Genomic DNA, 17,873 nt, shown 5'->3' with positions numbered 1-17,873 from the left:
TTGCTAAGTTTGACAATAAATGGGAGCGCAATCAGGACGATAATGTGATTGTCGAACGCACAGATGGAATCGCAGTATGAGGGGGAAGTGAACTCAACTCACCCTCAAATTCCTAAGCACAGAGACCAGTGGGGGTCGTCCATTTCCAGAGCGCTGGCGCTATAGGACTGTGGCTGTGCTCTATTCACTAAAAATCTCTGAACCCAAGTAAAAAGAGAGAGAAAAAAACATTTTCCTTTATTAGCCTTTCCGCTGTTGGTGGCGAGACTCCATGAGAACAAAAATAATTATTTCCAAGTCTGGCCTTGGAAATAACATGGCAAATCTCATCCTTTCTGCACACGCGCCCGCCCGCACGCGCGCACACACTAATTATAGAGTTGAATTAAGAATGGACATTTGCTGTGTATGCACTCAGAGTTGAATTAACACTGGATTAACGGCAACAAAGTAACGGCTACACTCATTTTGAATTTTGTCTTTTTAATTATGAGTAGGCAAAGTGGCGCGAGAGCAAATGCGCTGTCTTTGTTTCACACCATTCTGTCAGACTGTCACCCGTGGGCACAGACCAAGCACGGACTCTGTGTGCCCACATCTCGTGGGCCAGGGGTGAAACCGCTCTCTTAACTGTCACTTGCCTTGTGTGTCAGGCCCAACATTTTTTTTGTGAGTGGCTGCTGTTGCCAAAACTACAGTATGACAAAAATAGCTTTGGTGCCAGGATGACATGCTTTTTCAATGTTTTCAATGCTCAATTTCAATGTGTTGCCACATTGATGCTGAATGGTTATTCGTTTCCTAGCAAACATTGCATGATCTATACTGTTATTTTTTTTGCATGCAGCATGTAATGTAGCCGTGACTCCTTGAACACATTCACACCGCAGTCTCTCTGGAAAATTATACATCTACATTTCATAGTTTAGCCTACATGACCGATTCATAGAGCGGCATTTTTCACTAAGGCGGTTTTGGTGCAGCGCGCGTAGGAACAACAGTGCCCCGGATGATATAAACGAATTATTCTAATTATTCTAAATGAGTATGGAATTGACTGTCATGGCTTTTACATGATACAGTAATACATCTTAATAGTCTTGTCTTGTGCTCGTTAAGTGCAATTGGCACTCAGGTGCGTCAAATCTTTTGTAGGCCTAATTACATAGCGCAGTTCAATGACTTATTAAATCAATTCCCAGCGTGTATTAGAATTCATTTCCATATCTCTAACTTTCACTGCCACAGAAAAGAAAAAAATGTAAATAAATCAAGTAAACCAATCGTTACGTTAGCTCTGAGCATCCCGTTGTTTTCGTATGGCTAATCACGAGGAAGGAATTATGAGAATTCTCATGTTCACTCGTGCGTGTGTTTCCCCCTTTTGAATCGCATAGACTAACCACGGGAGAATAGTCGACTTAAAATGCTTGCATTTTAAATGGAGGCTTCGCAGAGACCAGAGATGACATCATACTGAAAGTATCCAACCATTCAAAAAGCAGAAAAACAAGGAAACATTCATCAGTGAAGTGGAACGAGGCCTCAGAGAAGGAGACCGTCGTGCTGGATGCTGCCAATAGACCACTGCCTGTTTGCGGCGCTTTGTAGTCTTTTCTTAATCCTTCAATGCCCACAGAAATATCATCACGCAAATGCATTGCAATATCGACGGTCTAATTGGTCTGTGAAACAAGAACACCTGCTTAAAATATGAGCCGCGCGCTAGATACATATGCTTAAACTCACATAGCTAGAGGGAGCCATGATTGGTCCGCTGCAGTAACGTTACACATCAATTGCTTATAGGACATCAATTGCACTGACAATATTGGCAACTCACTGAACATTATCTTTGACAACGACTCTCTTTGCTTGAGACTAAAAATGGTTACTTGGAATACCTGAAAGTAGGCTAGAAAATCAAAGCAGTTCTATACCAGTTTAATTGTGCAATTAGTTGTAGTTACTCCTGACAGTAACCAAAATGCAATAAATTGTAAAGAAGGCGCAACTGCAAATGAGACTAAGAAGTAAGGGTGGCCTGTGCATCAATTATAAACGCACCTGCAACAGGAAACGTTTCCGGATGGCAATATATTATTCTATACTTGGCATTTTTACAACAAAATACTTTATTGTATAGCAACTGTTAGCCTACTCAAATGCCCTATACGCATTTTGAATGACTAAGTTTGAAATTGAGTCATTCTGTTTCTTTTGACACAGGTAAATAGGCTTATACCTGAGTAGGTGTATTATAAGGGAACTGACATATACAGCCAGATAGCATTTGCAAACCCTTCTGTCATACATGTTCTATTTCTAAAACACCCCTTGGGCTGGAATATATTTAACTGACGTATACAAATCTCCAAGGTCGGAACTCTGCTTTCTGTGAAATTGCAACGTCTGCAGAAACATTATCCAGTGGAGTTTTAATTCGCATCGCAAATACCGCATATGTATTATATGAGGTACCGTTACAACGCATAATCGAAATGCCCAATGCACTTTTTTTCAGAATGTTGTAGCTGCCCGTGGAAACTCATATGTGCCACAAAAAAAGACACTCGGGAAAATTTGCAGTTGCGAGACACAGTCTGTGCCAAGCAGATTTTTTCACAGCAATATAAAATTCGCACCCTTCTTAACTGTTGGAGACTACGCCTGTTTTCGGTCATCCAATGAAAAAATGGCATCCCTGTAAGAATGATAGTTGTTGCTAGGTTACAGAAGCATCCTTTGGCGGAGAGCGCGGCCGTTTCACAACGCGGTATATTTTCCCCCTCACACTCTCTCTGCTGAACTGAAGCTCCCACAGAAGGTAGCGCTATCCGTTCTGCTCAGAGCGCTTTCCCCGTGCGGCCACCCAAAACCCCACAAGAGACGGCAAAACTATAACGCATCGGCCGCACTCTGGACAAAAGACGGAGCCGGTGGAAGAATTTTCGCTTGCGAATAACCAGGAAGGTAAAAGGTAAGTGAAATCTGCCATTATATTAGAAACGGGAACGGGTTGCACTGCTGGGGAAAAAGGAAAAAAGTGCGGGGGATGCAGGGAAACTGAATATGCATTCGCGTGCAAGAAATTAGGTGTACCAAGTTCACGAGCGCACTGCAGCAAGTTACAGTTCAGCAACCCAGGTTATTTTCTAAACTATTCTTCTTTGATTTAAGCAGTGCATTTAAAACAGTTTTACATGTCGACAAAATATTTAGATGGGGTAGGATCCGTGTATCATTGTTGCAATTTGTGTGCTTTAATGGAATACAACCAACATGTCAAGTTATATACGAAAATGTTTATGATTAAAAAAATAATAACATTTGCCAGTTTAAAAAATTCTCACAGTCTTGCGATGTGCTCGATTCCTCGTGATTCGCACTGATTTTGGGAACTGGAAATCCGATGTAGTTCCGCAGCCCAGAGAAGTTATTTTGAATGTTATATAATCTGCAAAGCAGAGGGGGACAACGAATAAATTCATGGAATGCGAGCCCCTTTTTCTGGTCGCATGTCCAGTGAGGAACATACAAAGCCTTAATTTGCTTGTCAAACATTATATAACGGGACTTTGTTTGTTGATTACAAAGGAATGTAAAAGTGCGGACAAGCCTTTTTGTCCTGCGTATCGAATGGCAATGGTAACTTGGACGTCTCCAAGGGTGTTTACAGTCATGCTCCCACGCCGTGGGTTCAAAACCCCCTTTTCACGTGTCACTTCCAGTGAAAAAATGTTAGTGTCAGTGACCTGCGGCCGGCATGGGGCTGTGAACCCGAATACCATCGTTGGTCTGACTGAAACACGGATACTATTGGCAGTAGAAATATTTGAGCCTGTAAAAGTGTCCGTTTGGAAAAGGAAAAGCTCGTGGAATTTGCCTGCTGCTCTGCACACTTCACACAATGAATGCGTGCTCAGAATAGTTCTGTAGACACACATTTGGATCCCGCTGCATGATGTCGCGTTAATGGTACAATGTTTTAAAACTACACTAGTCTAATTACAAGTGCACGGAGACATGTGACGGGTTGGACTATCCGCGTGTATGAAAATGTGCATTGAAGGTGCATTTGAACATTATTGAGTTGCATCCGAATGTTCACACGCATCGGTAATGACAATGCGCGCTCCGCTACACCTGAATGTTTCAGAATGTTTTCTTGAATGTACGATAATGATGCATTATTTATACAAGCTCAGTCTCTGTACAGAATTCTAATTCAGCTACACGATGCTAGGTGAAGTGATGCTAATGTTACGGTTTCACCACCTCACTGAAAATCACAGTTTAAATAAATCACAAATATGATGAACTACACTACAGACAAGGGCAGGATTAAAACACAAAATGCTTGTTTTTGTGTCTGTAGATTATCACTGTTTATTTGTGGATTGTTCCAGTGTTATTCACTGGCAGCTGAAGAGTGTTCAATTTTGAAAGCTTTTTTTATTATTAAAAAAAAAAAATCAATGATCAAAAATAAATAAATAATCAAGGACGAAATGGCAATTACACAACCCTCACTTCTGGTTTTGTATACAGTGGTCTACCAGACAGTACCATTTGTACCTGTATACATATACCAGTTCTTACTGCATTAGTAATACTGTAATAACTTTTTAATTGACTGCATCATAAGATCAGTGCTTATACTAGCTGTCACTGATTGGTTGTTTTACATGTTTCAGCTTTTACAGTAGCTTTGCTTGGACTGGTAATGTGTTGTAGGAGCAGGAGTTCCTGTCTGATAGTTACACAGTATGAAGCGGATTCCCCTGCCAGTGACACAGCTGGTGCAGCCTACATAGCGTTAGCTCTGTAAATACCCATGAATGTTAGATGCAAGCTACGTTAGCTGCCTGGGCTAAGGGCTTGTGCTTTGTGTATAAATACTGCAAGGAGTTAATATGGGAAGTGGAAGTCCACTCGCACCGGAAGAGAGTGACTGGCAGGGAATTCAAATGCAGAGGTTGCAGGTTCAAACCCGCAAGCTTTCCAGTTGAGGTAAAGCAAGCCAAAACTTTCTGCGCGAGGTGTCCGAGATTCTGATGAGCTGCGTTTGAAAGGAAAAGTACGCAGGTTGTGACCTGGCAATGGGGCGCATTGCCGTCCGTTCCCCTCCCTCGACAGGTTCCTCCCGAGGTTTCTCCCCATTGGGGAGGTTTTTCTCACCACCGTTTCAGTCTTTTTCTTCCCACCGGAGAGTTTTTTTTAACCCTCAGTCACTCGCTTTTCTGCGGGTTCATGCCTGGGTTTTTTTTGCTCGATTTCACTGTGAAGTGTCTATGTGACAGCGTTTCTGTAAAATAACTGAATATTCAGCCATTTAGCAGTGTCTGGCAGCCTGTACCTGAGCTGTGGCTGGTACGAGTTTATCGCTTCTATTCAGCCCAAGCTCCACCTTATGAAGGCACAAGCAAGCTGTTGTATTCCTTTTAAAGTGAATGGACCAACATTCCAGAGTGGGACCAAACGCTATCTGTTGAGAGTCAAATTAACACTGTTAGAGTTGAATTAATACTGTTAGAGTTGAATTAACGCCGGACATTTTACTGTGCAGCAGATGAAATTGGAAAGTTGACTTGATACCAATAACTGATGGTAGAGTATTGAAGCAAAGGGTGGGAAAGAGCAGGTGGCTCGAGCGCCAGGGCATGCAAGGGCGTGAGTGGTGTTAATGAATAAGACACAGGCCAGCAGTACTGTGCAAGGGCGTGAGTGGTGTTAATGAATAAGACACAGGCCAGCTATACTGTGCAAGGGCATAAGTTAATGAATAAGACACAGGCCAGCAGTACTGTGCTGCTGCAGCACAGTCATTAAAGAACTCGTCATTTCTCTCCTTCAAATGGACGCGGCTACAATTCCCTAAGTATTCCCATTTAACAGCCTCTCCGACACCGTCCGGAGCGTCGCTTGCTAATGCTATCCACGCTCGAGAGAGAGAGAGAGAGGGTCCTTTTCCCAAAGCTACTTCTCCCTCTCTTTCCGATCGGTAGAGAGGAGCGAGAGAGGATGAAGCTAGGCATTGTGCTAAATGATGCAAGAATTTGGGGCTCTCAACAATAGGCAAAAAAAATAATAATCAGGTCTAAAGACCATCATCTGTTCAGTGCCTATATTCATTTTCCACAGGCAGGTCACTGAAACCCACTGGATGTTGTGCTGGGTGGGTGTATGAGGTACACAGTGTTCTGCTAAAAAGGTGTCTAGTGCTTTTCTTAGCAAAACAATATTTAAAGGGGAAGCATTTTGTTTCGGTTGTGCAAACAGGGCATTAACATCCCAGCCCTCGTGAAAGCCAGTGTGTTTTGTACCATTCATCAGAACACCTCGCCAGGGTTTGTTCTGAAATCCCCGCTGACGTTTCCAGGATACCTATATAAATCACACACGATGCCTGCACAGCCCGTCACACGTTTCTCGATTCTGTCATCTTAAAAGAAATGTGAATATGTTTGTTTCAGATAACTCTGAGAGCGCACTCCGAGTCACTCTCCGTGCACTGTGCGCTCGCGTCGAATGAGGGCGCGGCTTTGTTTCCGCGCGATCCGATTGGTTCGTCGAGCCGACGGTTCGCGCCTCTCCCGCCGCCGCCGACGAGTTCCCCGCCGTCCACGTGCGGCCGCGTGCGAGCAGACGCGAGGGGCGCTGCATTATTGATGGCTCTTAAAAGGGGCGGCCGAGTTCGGCAAAGGACGCAAAATTATTTTTGGGGACGCTGGGCTCCTCTCCTGACCGGTCGTGTGAGTCCCGGCACGGGGCGCGCCGTTAAGTAACATCTTTTTTCGGTGGAACATCGTTCATCATGAAGCGGCGCTCGCAGGGTACAGCGCACCGAACGCGTCCAAATAAAGCACTGCTGCCCCACGAGGTGTAAAAAAAAACAATCACCGGCAAACTCGCTTTTTTATCGGACCGTCTCTGCAGCAGCGAGCAGCCTCTCTCTCTCTCCCTCTCTCTCTCCCCCCCTCTCTCTCTCTCTCTCCCTCTCTCTCTCTCCCTCTCTCTCTCTCTCTCTCTCTCTCCCTCTCTCTCTCTCTCTCTCTCTTCCTCCCTCTCTCTCTCTCTCTCTCTCCTCTCTCTCTCTCTCTCTCTCTCTCTCTCTCTCCTCTCTCTCCTCCCTCCCCTCCTCTCTCTCTCTCTCTCTCTTCTCTCTCGCTCTCCTGTGAGTTCAAAGACGCCTGACCCCTCGCGCTCGTAACTCCTCCAGGCGCCGAGACCGGAGATGTGAAAACAAGACCGCATGCAAACGGCGATCGATACGCCCGCTTTTATTTAGGTCGTCTGACGGCGTTTCCGACGGCGTTTTTTCCGACAAGTCACTGCAACCTGCTGATTTCACTAATTAGTTCCCTCCTCTCTGGTTGAAGGTGTGTTCATCGTTGAAATCGGCAGGTGTGGTGAAGTAAGCCTACAGTGCCAGACTCTGAAGCAGCCGGTATAGGGAAAGGGAAAGCCTGGCCTGAACCAGGCTGCAGCGTCCATGTTTGCATTTACCAGCTTCGTCAGCCATTGTGCTTGCCTGCTGTACCTCAGCTCAGAAAGCACCGCTGTGGGGATTTCAGGAGACGTGCGCGCGCGACGCGTTTTTCGTTTGCGACGACGAGGCCCTTCGGAACACAGGGCTTATGGGAAACGCGCGGGTGGCAGAGAGCGGTTTTCTTAAACGGGGTAAGATGGCCCTTTTAAAGGGCAACGCAGAGACCCAGCTGTTTCCTCTGGGGGTGTACGGGGGGGCGAGGGTGGGGGGGGGGGGGGGTTATGAATAATAGAGCAGCTGGAAAGACCTGCGCACTGTGCGCTTCCTCAAAAGAACCGTACTCTTTTATTGGACTACGATTTCCTGATATCGAGAAGCCACAGAGCGTGTAACAACACTGATCTTCTTCAGCTTGTCGTATCATCCATTTAAAGATTCTGACGTTTTCTGACACGTCAAGTAGCATCAGAGAATGGCGTGACGTTTGTCCATTGTCCCATAGCCATACATTGAAAGCGAACGTACAAAAGTGCGGACTCTTTTTAAAGAGCGCTTACCGCTGTTCTCTCTCTCACGAACGCCAGCAGTTTAAGCCACAGTGCAACTTGCCAAACATTTTAGGTGGAAAAGATTCCCCAGGAGAGAAAGCCCGTGGACAGCATTTAGATGAACGCTCCAAGGACATTCATAAGTCATTGTCCCTCGCCTGGCTGATTCATGAATTTTTGCCACATCCAACCACATGCTATTTTATTTTCTCATAAAGCACGGAGCCCTGGGGGGATGTTCAGGTTAATCAGCCGGTGGAGGCTTAAAAAGCCGAGCGCCGCACAGCCGATGTGCTCTCATACGCGACGGAGAGAGCAAAGAGCACGCAGCTATGCCTCCTCAGAGACCCCCACCGCAGAGTTTCTTGGACGGCTGCATCGCCGAAGGCTGTGCCGGCCGGCTCTGTGGCCCTGCGATGTCTCGCGGTCCAACCAAGCCGAGTCCTGGGCTCTGAGTTCCTACGGCAAGGGCTGGCCCGAGGCAGCCTGAAGACTACAACTCCCACGCGACTCCGCCTTGCTTCCTGTCAGCTGACCGTGTTTCCTCTGTTCTTCACCCCTGAACTGTGACATCCACCTTTTTTAACAGATGTTGTTTTGGAAATTTGGAATGCCCAATGGCAACTGAAGGCCCCTCGCATTGCCGCATCCTTTGTCCTCCGTAAATTACGGAGGGGCGCAGACCCCTCTGGGACGTGCCCGGCTACGTTTTGGGACGTGCACAGCTGCCACTTCGTTCACTCTGCAGGTCATCAGCCGAGCCGCGCAGCCACTGTGGCCAGTTCGCGGGCGGACCGATGGAGCGGCGCTACTGAGCCTGGCATTTTCTCACCCGCTGCGGCCGGTCATGCATCACCCTGCCACAGCCAGCCTTAGCGCGCTGAGCGAGATTACGCTGTGATTCTGGAGGAGAAGCAGACGTCTTTCTCCTCGTTGGCTGGAGCTCCATACTCTCTCCATAAGCCTGGGAGGCCTTCAGGACCTTGGACAGCATTCACTGCATCCACAGCCATGCATAGCTGAGGCTAATTGGTAATCAGCCCAGGTTATGCTTGTTGCCGTCGCTAGGCCTGCTAACTAAAGACAGCTGATCTGCCTGGAGATGAGCACACGGGATTCCCACTTTGTTTATCTTCCGTGTCCCTGTTTTGATTCTCTGTGTCCCCGTGTCGTCTTATTCTTTGATTCCGTGCTCTTAATTTCACCCTGAAATGTGGAAAAAGTTGGCTAATATTGGGCCCTTCAGTGTGCAAGTTCGTTATTGAAATCATTTGCCAAACCTGGCCCCGTATAATGTACTGCACATCTTAAAAGAAGTTTCCAGTGATCGAGCCATGTTTGTAAATTATGTACAGCAAGGGCCAAAAACTAATCTCGGCGCTGTGTGAAAATGCTCCACACGCCCTCATATCAGCAATCCAGCATCTGCAGCTAGTGAGTGCACTTGTGTAATACTTTTTATTTTTTTTTAGCAGACATTTTGTTTTTTTCGCTTGGCGGTGTGTTTACTTGCGCGGGCGCTGACGCCGAGGAGCCGCGGCGGAGTTTTATCGCCCCGCTCCAGAAAGGCGGCCGTCCCCCCGCACCGTAAATACGAGGCTCCCCAGCCAGCTCGCCTCATTACTTTTTTAGAGCTATTATTCCGTCAGAAGGTGCCGGGATAATCGGTCTTCTCATCTGTGAACTCTCTCCCATCTTCACGGAGCACCCAGAAGGTTCTCCAGACTTTTAAAAATTATTTATTTTATTTATATTTTTTTTGCTGCAACTGCCTGGGCTATTTTCTTGCAAATCCTAGTTCAACTCTTGACATTATTTGGAATATTTCCATATGTCTTCATGTTGCATCGCGGAGAATTTGCTTGCCTTCTCATTTTAGCCTTGAGCATTTTTGTCAAGTACCCTATCTAAGCTATTAGGTGTAAGGAATTTGGTGCAGTTGTTCTCAGCTAATTCATTTTGATTCCCACCCTCCACTGCCCACTCCCGCCAAGTTTTTTGCCTGAAGTTTATTTAATAGCTTGTTTACTGCAAACAATGGCAATATACTGCAAATTAACATTGCAAACAGCTATAACAGCAGTTTTAGTTTTCTATTGTACGCCAAGACGCAAGGTGCATTTACTGGTTTCAGACCTAATAGAAACATAATTATGATCTCAAGCTAAGGTCAATATTTAATTTAACACCAGTTTGTCCCCAACTTTGGAGTAACAAATGTAATAAGGTTACTTTTTTTATTGTTTTAAAATATCTTTCAATTAACCTTTTTTCAAGGAAGCAGAAAACCATGTACACACAAGTGGTCGTGAGAGCTCTGTATGTTTTGACAAAACCGACGCAAGATTTGAAACATAACCGGAGATGTGCTAGTGCTAGTTTTTTGTGCTCCTTTCAATACGTCAGTGTCCTATTTATGGATCAGTGGTCTTTGAGACTTAGGAAGTGGTTTATAAATATTTAATGGTGTCTTCCCACTGAGCTCTGTCTATACACCCTGGCATGCAACATGGCTCCTTCCCCTGAATTTCTCATACAAATCTGCTTGTAATTTATTCATCTGCAAACATGCTTAGATAATAGTTTTGAATAATTTACGCTAATGCTACGCAAAAAGGTAACATTTTAGTTTTATAACAGCGCATACGTGTGTGCATAAGTAGAAATATGAGAATGTAGTGAATGAGGGGGGAAATAGCAGTATCAGCTCCTTGGCTGTAAGCTTTGAGTGACGGGCCAGATTCAGACCCGTGAGGTACGCCCCCCCCACCCCACCCCCCACCCCCCACCCCGCACCGGTTCTCCCTCCGGACTCAATATCTTTAATCAAGTATATTAATTAACCTTACATAAACCAAAGGTGCTTAAAACACCCAGAGGATTGGGGATATTGAGGGTAATTATTCTGAAAACACAGCAGGTCATCGAAAGCAGGTGCTGTTTCTTAGAAATATTGGACGGTTGCAAAATATGGCAAAAAAATACCACCTTTACTCAGAGCTCCAAGGGGAGAGATATTTAGTGAAAAGGAGCAAAGGATTGCATTCAAAATGTGCTATGCTTTATTACAAACTGCTAATATCATATGTGTGAACCAGTATGTATACAATGCTCATTACATGCACATATGTATTTATATTTATACTGTAGACATTCATTTTTGCACATAAAGTTAGATGAAGGCAGTCAAGCCAACCGTAAAGGTTTTTTTCCCTTCAGATAAGCACTGGAAACAGCTGCACAATCTAAAGCATTTATAATCTCTATCAGTACGGGGTAATTTAACAGAAAATGTCCCGTTTTATTTCGAACTGCCTCAGGAGTATATTATGTAACTGTGCTACGATGCCTTATCGAGACAGCGTGTCATGTTAAGAATTTTCCCTAAATAGCTGGGAATCAAAAGTGCCATATTGACTGCGAATCCCAAGTCATTCTTTTTTAACATGTCAAAGAAAGTTCAGACGGCAGGAGACATTTAGCTCCATTTAATTTTCGAATTCAAAAAAAAAAAAAAAAAACTCCATAACCAATTTCGTAACTGAATCGTAATGGCTGAGGGTAATGTGTGACACTTCCCTGATGGCGCCAACTCTTCCACTCCACAGGGGAATGGAGTTTCAGATTGGAGCTGACCGGATAGCTCACAGCACTGGGCAAAGACTATAATGTCTTTTTCAAACTCGTCAAGGTCAAATGTGGATAGAAGAAGGGTTAGTTAAAAACCAAGACCCTAATAGCATTGTAATATTTATTGCAACGTGTACTCCAACGCAATGACTGCACCCATCGTTAAATTAAACATTACTGTACAAATTAATTCATGCCAAGAATCTCTTAGGATACCCTTGGCATGCTGATACTTAAAAAACAACATATTCTTCTAATTACCATTTAAAAGTTGGGTGTTATTTAAATGAGTTTTCGATAGCTGCATTGCAATTCAGAATAATATGCCCCATTACCACATCCTGAGAAGGGAAACTGTTGTAATTAAATGCAAATGAAGCATCTTTGAGTGTCAATGAGAAAAAGCGCCCCCCCCACGGCATAGCATTCACCTGCTACTTCGGGGCGCCTGAAAGACACACCAGATTCAGCTGAGGGGTGACATTTAACCCTTTAAGGTGTGAGATCACAAACATGTGAGCAGAATGTTCTTAACTGAACATTCTAACGCTGATGTCACAATCACTGCTGGTGAATGAAAGCAAAGGAGTTCTAGAACACTGACTTAGAATTCTGTAAAAAAACAACATTCCAAAAACCCCAAAGGGTTAAAGGGAGGGAGGATGAGACGAGGGGGAGGGGGGGGGAGGCAGTGAGGGGTGAGCACGCAGTGTTCGCTCGCCCCAGACGCGCCGAGTAGCGTCTGCGCGGCGGAAATAAGTGAAGGAGCGCGCTCTGTAATTGCGTCTGACCCCCTTTCTGTTCGCCAGGCCCGCTGACGAGCTGACAGATGTGCTCCAGGGGCGAGCCGTGTCTGACGGAGCGCGCGAAAAGCGCCGCGCTATCCGCCCACCCTCGGCCGGGCCGCCCCCCCAACACCCTGACACGCCGGAACGAAGGGGAGGAGGAAGAGCAAAGAGGGGAGGAAGAGTGGGTGGGTGGGGGAGGCGTTGAGACGAGCTGATCTCTCGCAAAACGATTCAGAGATGAGCCCCCCCCCCCAGGCTCAAGAGGCTGGCGTTAAGGATTAGGCTTCGCGTCTGCCGTTGGCTTGTCAGTTAAAATCAACAGCCGAGTTTGGGCTGGAGTGCGCCCTGGCGTGTGAATCTGTGTGGAAATAGTTCCATTTTTCCCGCCCATTGTGAACAACGGGGTAAACGTCCTTGCATCTTTGTGGCCCTGTATATTACATTACATTACATTTATTTGTCCAAAGCGGCGTATAGTAAGTGCAAACCGAAGGTCACTGGATCATTATGTAACAGTTATCCATAGCCATGAACATCAAGTCCAGTTCACACAGTAAGCGCAGCCCTTTAAGGTGTGAGGTCACAAATATGGGATTAGAAGGTGTCCTTAACTGAACATTCTAATGCTGATGTCACAATCACTGCTGGCAACTGAAAGCAATGGAGTTCTAGAACACTGCCTTAGAATTTCAAGAAAAAACATTCCAAAAAACCTACTCTTCAGAGGGTTAAAATGTGCATGAAGGAAAAGCACCGGAAGGAATCAGAAGGAAATGAGAGAACACAGTCCTGACTGGTACAGAAGGGGCTGAAGTACTGAAGATTTATATTGATTGTTCTACAGAGAAAATTGGCACAATCAAACGGCACACAAAAGTGCATTTAACTCTGCCCGCATGCCCAGCATTGTTCCTTTTTTGGATAAGACCCAAGTGCTTATGGGGACATTTATACAAGCGATTTTCACAGGAAGGCTTTACGGAAATAAACCCCGAAGGCCTGGCCTTAGCTCTCTATTCATGTAAAGAATTTTGCTTATCAAAGAAGTTTCGGGCCAGTTATTCCATTTCCAAAAGTTAGCCAAGTGCTTGCTCAAACTTATGTAATATGCTCAGTCCAATATATGGAGAGAGGCCTTTCCAAAGGATGCGAATGCTGGGCCCCACCTCAAACGTGATCATGCAAGTGCCCCTCGTTGTACGCCAGAGGAATAAAGTACTTTGAAAACTTGGGAAAGCAACAACTGGGCAGTTTTGGGCTGATTTTGTGTGAAGACTGACGTTATCTGTGCTTTCGCAGGTAGCTGCGTTCTGGCAGGAATGCAACATGACCTGGCGGGGTTGGGAATTTCAACTCTTCGGCCAGGTAAGATGGCTCTCAGTTAATAAGACACACCCGCATTTCTGGCATTAATGTGAACACGAGGTTCATGTTAGTCACAGGTTCTGCAATTAACAAGACAGCTTTAAATTTCCACAATCCTGAGTTTGTAAGACTTGCAATATTTGTAAAGATGAAGCAGGAAGTGTTTGGCATTGCAGGGCACAGTTATGTTTGCCGGCTGGGCAGTTCTGTCCAGAGGAACTGCATGCTTGAACACTGGGCTGCAAGCTGAACTGCATCAGCACAATGAATTGCACTGGCACAAAGGATCCAATCAGCATTAATCACCACTCTTACTTAGAAATAAATGCAAGTGTTTAGCATCTAAGTGAACTTACCGAATTGTGTCAAAATATATATTCAGAAACAATTCAGTAAAGTAATTGGTACATCCAGTTCATACTGGGCACTCTCTCCCTCCCCGTAGATGCACACCGTTCACCGTGAACACGTTTCTCTGAAAGACCAATTAACCCCTCGGTCTTGGAAAGCGAAGTAAAGTTCGATCACCAAACCCCCCCCCGCCCCGCTCCCGCCCCCCGGACTGTGATCGAATCCGGCCGTTGTTGTTTTTGTGCATCCCCTGTCATTCCACCTCTCGGGCTGACCTCTCGACAGAACACACCTTCATGCGGGAACTCATTTAAAAGCTGTCTCCCTGAAGCCCATCTGCACCTGTTGATGGGGCTCAGTAGGGCATGAAGCCGTCACGCTCTGGGGGGGGGGGGGGATCTAATTTACGCTGCCGGCACATGTTAACACCCGGCGTCCGAATCGAGGTGGACGTGAAATTTAAAAAGCGTGCACCCGCCCACGCGTAAACGTCTCCCGTGACTCGGCACAGAAGGGCTGTCCGGACAACCGAAGGAGACGTTTCCGTTTTGGGAGGTTAAAACGAGTGAGCAGGGCTGAGGGGAGGCTCCGTGGAGGGGGGTTCGTGGGGAAGAGGGGGCAGGGCCAGGGGTGCTTATGAGAGCCCATTCTGCTTTCCATTTAAAAAAAAAAAATCTTAGCAAAATTTTGACCCGCAGATTCGCAGAGCTCATGACATATTCATCCGCTGGCTCCCCAGGCGAACTGCGCCGCACGAGCGCTAACAGGAACGTGAGCGCGAGTTAAGGGTTTATTGCCAAATCTCTACTGCGCGAGCGCCGAATGGGTCCCAGGCCAAGCTGGCACTCAGAAAGCCCATTCGGATTATTCATGGAACAGATGCACACGGGCTCTCTCTAAAATGGCCCAATGATACGGGAGCCGCAGGAGCGGCGCCGTGTCGCGGTGCGAGGTCTAACGACGGCACAGGCCGTTCTTTCGCAGCTTTTCGGGTTCCGCCCCGAGGGAGCCCGATGTTTTTATTGGCCGTCGGCTCGAGGGGCGGAGGCTTGATTAAAAATCGGCTCTTTAATTAGGCGCCTGTTCGGGACGGGTAATGTCACGGTAGATTAGCCCGGGACGGGCGGCCGATGATGGAGCTCTGTCGCGGCGGCGCGGTCCCGCAGAGGGCGAGGCGTCCCGGCGATGATGTCGCCGGCAGCTGCCACCTGCGTTAGCAGGTAATTACAAAATGGGGAGCGTCGGGAGTCGGCCTGCGGCACAGAGCGGCGCGTCCCGCCGCGATTCCCGCGAATCCGAGCGCGGCTCCTACCTGTTTAACCGACCATGTGACCAGCACACGCTCTCATTCCCCCTCGTATGACTGGCCGGGTTTTGCACAGTAAGTCTCCTTCAGAGAAAGCGATAAGTAAGAACAGCTGCTATAAGCTGCTTTAAGCTCCTATAAGCTGATATGAGCTGCTACAAGCTGCTACGAGCTGCTATAAGTTGCTATAGGCTGCTCTAAGTGGCTATGAGCTGCTATAAGCTCCCATGAGCTGTCTTTATGTAAATCACAGCAGGAGTCTTATCTCATTATCAGTCAGCCTGCGTAGATTTGTCCGCTAGCCTTGTCCTGCCCAGGACACAATCACATACCACGACTGACACGATGCAGAGTAGCGTCATCATGACTTTGTTACGCAAAGTCCGCGTGTCCACCGTTTACGGCGGCGTACATGCTGGCTGTGTGCTGCCCCCACAATGCACGGCTGTATGGTTAGCGCAAAGCTTACCGACCCAGCAGCTGATATGGCAGGTCTCTGATTGGTTATTTCCTTTTTTTTTTCTTTTTTTTAAACCATAACTCCCATCTGATCGTCCCAGTGAGCGAGATCGCAAAACAGACAAGCAGGAAAGTCCATACATTAATGCCCAGAGAAGATTAAAGACTACAGTAACCAAAGTGCAATTTAAGGAAAACCGAAGATATTCTGATATCTCAATATATAAGATACGCCACGCACGGCAGCATTGACAAATCTCCCAATAAGCACTGAACAAGAAGCCATTATTTGGCAAACGGGGGCGGAAATTCAAAACATTTTTCATCCTGGGGCACAGAACATATTTATTCTGATGGAGTCGACACAAGATTCAGTGCACAAGCGCAGATGCTTAATTTTCGAGGACAGCTCACCTAAATGAACATGACTATCACGAACGGCTGTTGTGATTAATAAAAGCCGGCTGACGTGAAATCCTATGCTAAAGGAAGCAAGCGTTTCATTACTGTTGAACACAATACCGAGCTGCTTTTATTCAACACCGCAAAACCACGAAAATATAACCGACTGTAAAAGCACACGTATTTGCCCAAAGTCTTCCCCCCCTTTTATGGATTTTTGGTCAGCCGCATCCTGCATGAATGAAAAGTCAGATGTTTTTACACCTCTGATCTTTGCTGATGGCGCAGTACAGCTGGGGGGGGGGGTCAGACATCAGGACACCACGCACTCCTTAACGGGACGCTTCGGTCTTACGGACAAGGTGTTCGAGCTCCGCCTCGTTCCAGCCCTGCAGACAGCAGCACAGCTAGAGGCTGACGGCACGGTGGGCGTTAGCTTCGGGAGCGCACCTGCACGCGTTAGCATTATCCCCCAGCCGTTACACAGCGCGCCGCTACGCTTGACCTGTCCGGCATAGCATAACCACCATGGGAGTTTCATTTGATTAGCGTTCGTATGTGTATCTTCTAAATTCTATATATTTTTTTTTGCGCAAGCTGCAGAGGCTACCGCGTAATCTCGGAGCTCAGGTGGTCAGGATCTCAGGGGATCTGGCGACACGCTTCGCCTCGTGGCGCGGAAGCGGCGCGTTACCGCGGCGGTAATAGGCACCCCCAGGGGGACGCGGCGGCGGCGGCTCGGACGCCGGTCCCGTTCCGAGAATGAGCTGCGCTCCGCCGCGCGGGAGGGCCTCCTCTCGTCTTTCCCCGCGCAACGCGGTTTCAGCTTTCCAGCCGCTGCCTCCGCCCCGAGGCTCTCGTGCGGCTACAGGACGGCGGTCTGATCGCAGAAGCGCACCGGTCTGAAGGGCGCCGTTTCTGCCAGGCTGGGAGTGGAGAGGCATGCGTCTGGAGCGCCAGGCCAGCTCCCGTGGATAGGGGGCGCCACTGAAGCCGAGAAGACATTTAACCATCGCCTCTGTCTTACTTTTGACACCGTGGTCATGGGTGATGGGCTGATTAACCCCTCAAGGTGTGTGAGACCACAAATACGCGCTTAGAATGTTCTTGATGTCACAGTTACGACTGCCAACTGAAGGTGATGGGAGTTCTAGAACACTGACTAAGAATTCCAAAAGATAATTCCAAAAGATAAGGGATGAATGCTTCTCTCCCCTGCTCTCACAACTGTTTTAGTGCCATACAAACACGCTAAAGTGGGGAACTTCCGTTTGCTGCCATTGCTCTTGCGGATACTGTCTTTATAATCTCTGAAGTCAAAAGTGCAAAAGTCCCATGACAGCTATTGGGACACAGCCCTTGGTGCCTGGGGTTTCTCATAGAGATAGTGGTAAGGGGGGTCTGTTGAAGAGCTTGTCGCTGTAGAAGTTTGGGTGTTGTAAGGACAGAAATGGATCGGTTGGCGCTGAGACATATCCGGGACAGGACCGATCCCTCGCACAGGCAAACTCAGCTTTGTGTCGCTGCCAACA

The 17,873-nt window shown here is 47.0% G+C and overlaps 1 protein-coding gene across 1 annotated transcript in view; it reads left to right on the top strand.

Annotated features, from left to right (window-relative positions):
* Positions 1-2,763: 2,763 nt before the first annotated feature.
* LOC135246117 (metabotropic glutamate receptor 3-like) overlaps positions 2,764-17,873 on the top strand; it is a 35,734-nt gene continuing 20,624 nt past the window's right edge. Inside the window, exons 1-2 of the mRNA XM_064319646.1 lie at positions 2,764-2,980; positions 13,758-13,823. The gene's annotated coding sequence lies outside the window, so the exon portion shown is untranslated. The remainder of the gene's footprint in view (positions 2,981-13,757; positions 13,824-17,873) is intronic.

The sequence above is a fragment of the Anguilla rostrata genome, chromosome 19, assembly GCF_018555375.3.
Source record: "Anguilla rostrata isolate EN2019 chromosome 19, ASM1855537v3, whole genome shotgun sequence".
Classification (NCBI taxonomy): domain Eukaryota; kingdom Metazoa; phylum Chordata; class Actinopteri; order Anguilliformes; family Anguillidae; genus Anguilla; species Anguilla rostrata.
This window is presented reverse-complemented; position numbering and strand designations above follow the sequence as displayed.